This window comes from Oscarella lobularis, chromosome 17, assembly GCF_947507565.1.
Source record: "Oscarella lobularis chromosome 17, ooOscLobu1.1, whole genome shotgun sequence".
Taxonomy (NCBI): Eukaryota; Metazoa; Porifera; class Homoscleromorpha; order Homosclerophorida; family Oscarellidae; genus Oscarella; species Oscarella lobularis.
The window spans coordinates 2,321,505-2,328,113 of NC_089191.1; positions in this window are offsets into that span (position 1 = coordinate 2,321,505).

Consider the following 6,609-nt stretch of genomic DNA (forward strand, 5'->3'; position numbering starts at 1 on the left):
GTATCCTTAGTACCATACGACAGATATTGGAGGTCTCCCTAGTACCATACGACAGATATTGGAGGTCTCCTTAGTACCATACGACAGATATTGGAGGTCTCCCTAGTACCATACGACAGATATTGGAGGTCTCCTTAGTACCATACGACAGATATTGGAGGTCTCCCTAGTACCATACGACAGATATTAGAGGTTTCTCTAATACCATACGACAGATATTGGAGGTCTCCTTAGTACCATACGACAGATATTGGAGGTCTCCCTAGTACCACACGACAGATATTGGAGGTCTCTTAGTACCATACGACAGATATTGGAGGTCTCCCTAGTACCATACGACAGATATTAGAGGTTTCTCTAATACCATACGACAGATATTGGAGGTCTCCTTAGTACCATACGACAGATATTGGAGGTCTCTCTAATACCGTACGACAGATAGTGGAGGTTTCCTTAGTACTATACGACAGATATTGGAGGTCTCTCTAATGCCATACGACACTTATTGGAGGTCTCCCTAGTACCATACGACAGATATTGGAGGTCTCCTTAGTACCATACGACAGATATTGGAGGTCTCCCTAGTACCATACGACAGATATTGGAGGTCTCCTTAGTACCATACGACAGATATTGGAGGTCTCCCTAGTACCATACGACAGATTTTGGAGTTCTCCGTAGTACCATACGACAGGTATTGGAGGTCTCCTTAGTACCATGCGACAGATATTAGAGGTTTCCTTAGTACCATACGACAGATATTGGAGGTCTCTCTAATACCATACGACGGATATTGGAGGTCTCTCTAATACCATACGACAGATATTGGAGGTCTCCCTAGTACCATACGACAGATATTAGAGGTTTCCTTAGTACCATACGACAGATATTGGAGGTCTCTCTAATACCATACGACGGATATTGGAGGTCTCTCTAATACCATACGACAGATATTGGAGGTCTCCCTAGTACCATACGACAGATATTGGAGGTCTCCCTAGTACCATACGACAGATATTGGAGGTCACTCTAATACCATACGACAGATATTGGAGGTCTCTCTAATGCCATACGACACTTATTGGAGGTCTCCCTAGTACCACACGACAGATATTGGAGGTCTCCTTAGTACCATACGACAGATATTGGAGGTCTCCCTAGTACCATACGACAGATATTAGAGGTTTCTCGAATACCATACGACAGATATTGGAGGTCTCCTTAGTACCATACGACAGATATTGGAGGTCTCTCTAATACCGTACGACAGATAGTGGAGGTCTCTCTAATACCATACGACAGATATTGGAGGTCTCCCTAGTACCATACGACAGATATTGGAGGTCTCCTTAGTACCATGCGACAGATATTGGAGGTTTCCTTAGTACCATACGACAGATATTGGAGGTCTCTCTAATACCATACGACAGATATTGGAGGTCTCTCTAATACCATACGACAGATAATGGAGGTCTCCCTAGTACCATACGACAGATATTGGAGGTCTCCCTAGTACCATACGACAGATATTGGAGGTCACTCTAATACCATACGACAGATATTGGAGGTCTCTCTAATGCCATACGACACTTATTGGAGGTCTCCCTAGTACCATACGACAGATATTGGAGGTCTCCTTAGTACCATACGACAGATATTGGAGGTCTCCCTAGTACCATACGACAGATATTGGAGGTCTCCTTAGTACCATACGACAGATATTGGAGGTCTCCCTAGTACCATACGACAGATTTTGGAGTTCTCCGTAGTACCATACGACAGGTATTGGAGGTCTCCTTAGTACCATACGACAGATATTGGAGGTCTCTCTAGTACCATACGACAGATATTGGAGGTCTCCTTAGTACCATACTTCAGATATTGGAGGTCTCCCTAGTACCATACGACAGATATTAGAAGTTTCTCTAATACCATACGACAGATATTGGAGGTCTCCTTAGTACCATGCGACAGATATTGGAGGTTTCCTTAGTACCATACGACAGATATTGGAGGTCTCCTTAGTACCATACGACAGATATTGGAGGTCTCCCTAGTACCATACGACAGATATTAGAGGTTTCTCGAATACCATACGACAGATATTGGAGGTCTCCTTAGTACCATACGACAGATATTGGAGGTCTCTCTAATACCGTACGACAGATAGTGGAGGTCTCTCTAATACCATACGACAGATATTGGAGGTCTCCCTAGTACCATACGACAGATATTGGAGGTCTCCTTAGTACCATGCGACAGATATTGGAGGTTTCCTTAGTACCATACGACAGATATTGGAGGTCTCTCTAATACCATACGACAGATATTGGAGGTCTCTCTAATACCATACGACAGATAATGGAGGTCTCCCTAGTACCATACGACAGATATTGGAGGTCTCCCTAGTACCATACGACAGATATTGGAGGTCACTCTAATACCATACGACAGATATTGGAGGTCTCTCTAATGCCATACGACACTTATTGGAGGTCTCCCTAGTACCATACGACAGATATTGGAGGTCTCCTTAGTACCATACGACAGATATTGGAGGTCTCCCTAGTACCATACGACAGATATTGGAGGTCTCCTTAGTACCATACGACAGATATTGGAGGTCTCCCTAGTACCATACGACAGATTTTGGAGTTCTCCGTAGTACCATACGACAGGTATTGGAGGTCTCCTTAGTACCATACGACAGATATTGGAGGTCTCTCTAGTACCATACGACAGATATTGGAGGTCTCCTTAGTACCATACTTCAGATATTGGAGGTCTCCCTAGTACCATACGACAGATATTAGAAGTTTCTCTAATACCATACGACAGATATTGGAGGTCTCCTTAGTACCATGCGACAGATATTGGAGGTTTCCTTAGTACCATACGACAGATATTGGAGGTCTCCTTAGTACCATACGACAGATATTGGAGGTCTCCCTAGTACCATACGACAGATATTAGAGGTTTCTCTAATACCGTACGACAGATATTGGAGGTCTCCTTAGTACCATACGACAGATATTGGAGGTCTCCCTAGTACCATACGACAGATATTAGAGGTTTCTCGAATACCATACGACAGATATTGGAGGTCTCCTTAGTACCATACGACAGATATTGGAGGTCTCTCTAATACATTACGACAGATAGTGGAGGTCTCTCTAATACCATACGACAGATATTGGAGGTCTCCCTAGTACCATACGACAGATATTGGAGGTCTCCCTAGTACCATACGACAGATATTGGAGGTCTCCTTAGTACCATACGACAGATATTGGAGGTCTCCCTAGTACCATACGACAGATATTAGAGGTTTCTCTAATACCGTACGACAGATATTGGAGGTCTCCTTAGTACCATACGACAGATATTGGAGGTCTCCCTAGTACCATACGACAGATATTAGAGGTTTCTCGAATACCATACGACAGATATTGGAGGTCTCCTTAGTACCATACGACAGATATTGGAGGTCTCTCTAATACATTACGACAGATAGTGGAGGTCTCTCTAATACCATACGACAGATATTGGAGGTCTCCCTAGTACCATACGACAGATATTGGAGGTCTCCCTAGTACCATACGACAGATATTGGAGGTCTCCTTAGTACCATACGACAAATATTGGAGGTCTCTCGAATACCATAGGACAGATATTGGAGGTCTCCCTAGTACCATGCTGAAGATATTTGAGGTCTCCTTAGTACCATTCGACAGATATTTGAGGTCTCTCTAATACCATACGACAGATATTGGAGGTCTCTCTAATACCATACGACAGATATTGGAGGTCTTTCTAATACCATACGACAGATATTGGAGGTCTCCCTAGTACCATACGACAGATATTGGAGGTCTCTCTAATACCATACCACACTTATTGGAGGTCTCCCTAATACCATACGACAGGTATTGGAGGTCTCTCTCATACCATACGAAAGATATTGGTGGTCTCTCTAATACCATACGACAGATATTGGAGGTCTCCTTAGTACCATACTTCAGATATTGGAGGTCTCCCTAGTACCATACGACAGATATTAGAAGTTTCTCTAATACCATACGACAGATATTGGAGGTCTCCTTAGTACCATGCGACAGATATTGGAGGTTTCCTTAGTACCATACGAATGATATTGGAGGTCTCCTTAGTACCATACGACAGATATTGGAGGTCTCCCTAGTACCATACGACAGATATTAGAGGTTTCTCTAATACCGTACGACAGATATTGGAGGTCTCCTTAGTACCATACGACAGATATTGGAGGTCTCCCTAGTACCATACGACAGATATTAGAGGTTTCTCGAATACCATACGACAGATATTGGAGGTCTCCTTAGTACCATACGACAGATATTGGAGGTCTCTCTAATACATTACGACGGATAGTGGAGGTCTCTCTAATACCATACGACAGATATTGGAGGTCTCCCTAGTACCATACGACAGATATTGGAGGTCTCCCTAGTACCATACGACAGATATTGGAGGTCTCCTTAGTACCATACGACAGATATTGGAGGTCTCCCTAGTACCATACGACAGATATTAGAGGTTTCTCTAATACCGTACGACAGATATTGGAGGTCTCCTTAGTACCATACGACAGATATTGGAGGTCTCCCTAGTACCATGCTGAAGATATTTGAGGTCTCCTTAGTACCATACGACAGATATTGGAGGTCTCCCTAGTACCATACGACAGATATTAGAGGTTTCTCTAATACCGTACGACAGATATTGGAGGTCTCCTTAGTACCATACGACAGATATTCGAGGTCTCCCTAGTACCATACGACAGATATTAGAGGTTTCTCGAATACCATACGACAGATATTGGAGGTCTCCTTAGTACCATACGACAGATATTGGAGGTCTCTCTAATACATTACGACAGATAGTGGAGGTCTCTCTAATACCATACGACAGATATTGGAGGTCTCCCTAGTACCATACGACAGATGTTGGAGGTCTCCCTAGTACCATACGACAGATATTGGAGGTCTCCTTAGTACCATACGACAGATATTGGAGGTCTCCCTAGTACCATACGACAGATATTAGAGGTTTCTCTAATACCGTACGACAGATATTGGAGGTCTCCTTAGTACCATACGACAGATATTGGAGGTCTCCCTAGTACCATACGACAGATATTAGAGGTTTCTCGAATACCATACGACAGATATTGGAGGTCTCCTTAGTACCATACGACAGATATTGGAGGTCTCTCTAATACATTACGACAGATAGTGGAGGTCTCTCTAATACCATACGACAGATATTGGAGGTCTCCCTAGTACCATACGACAGATATTGGAGGTCTCCCTAGTACCATACGACAGATATTGGAGGTCTCCTTAGTACCATACGACAAATATTGGAGGTCTCTCGAATACCATAGGACAGATATTGGAGGTCTCCCTAGTACCATGCTGAAGATATTTGAGGTCTCCTTAGTACCATTCGACAGATATTTGAGGTCTCTCTAATACCATACGACAGATATTGGAGGTCTCTCTAATACCATACGACAGATATTGGAGGTCTTTCTAATACCATACGACAGATATTGGAGGTCTCCCTAGTACCATACGACAGATATTGGAGGTCTCTCTAATACCATACCACACTTATTGGAGGTCTCCCTAATACCATACGACAGGTATTGGAGGTCTCTCTCATACCATACGAAAGATATTGGTGGTCTCTCTAATACCATACGACAGATATTGGAGGTCTCCTTAGTACCATACTTCAGATATTGGAGGTCTCCCTAGTACCATACGACCGATATTAGAAGTTTCTCTAATACCATACGACAGATATTGGAGGTCTCCTTAGTACCATGCGACAGATATTAGAGGTTTCCTTAGTACCATACGACGGATATTGGAGGTCTCTCTAATACCATACGACAGATATTGGAGGTCTCCCTAGTACCATACGACAGATATTGGAGGTCTCCCTAGTACCATACGACAGATATTGGAGGTCACTCTAATACCATACGACAGATATTGGAGGTCTCTCTAATGCCATACGACACTTATTGGAGGTCTCCCTAGTACCATACGACAGATATTGGAGGTCTCCTTAGTACCATACGACAGATATTGGAGGTCTCCCTAGTACCATACGACAGATATTGGAGGTCTCCTTAGTACCATACGACAGATATTGGAGGTCTCCCTAGTACCATACGACAGATATTAGAGGTTTCTCTAATACCATACGACAGATATTGGAGGTCTCCTTAGTACCATACGACAGATATTGGAGGTCTCCCTAGTACCACACGACAGATATTGGAGGTCTCTTAGTACCATACGACAGATATTGGAGGTCTCCCTAGTACCATACGACAGATATTAGAGGTTTCTCTAATACCGTACGACAGATATTGGAGGTCTCCTTAGTACCATACGACAGATATTGGAGGTCTCCCTAGTACCATACGACAGATATTAGAGGTTTCTCGAATACCATACGACAGATATTGGAGGTCTCCTTAGTACCATACGACAGATATTGGAGGTCTCTCTAATACCGTACGAAAGATAGTGGAGGTCTCTCTAATACCATGCG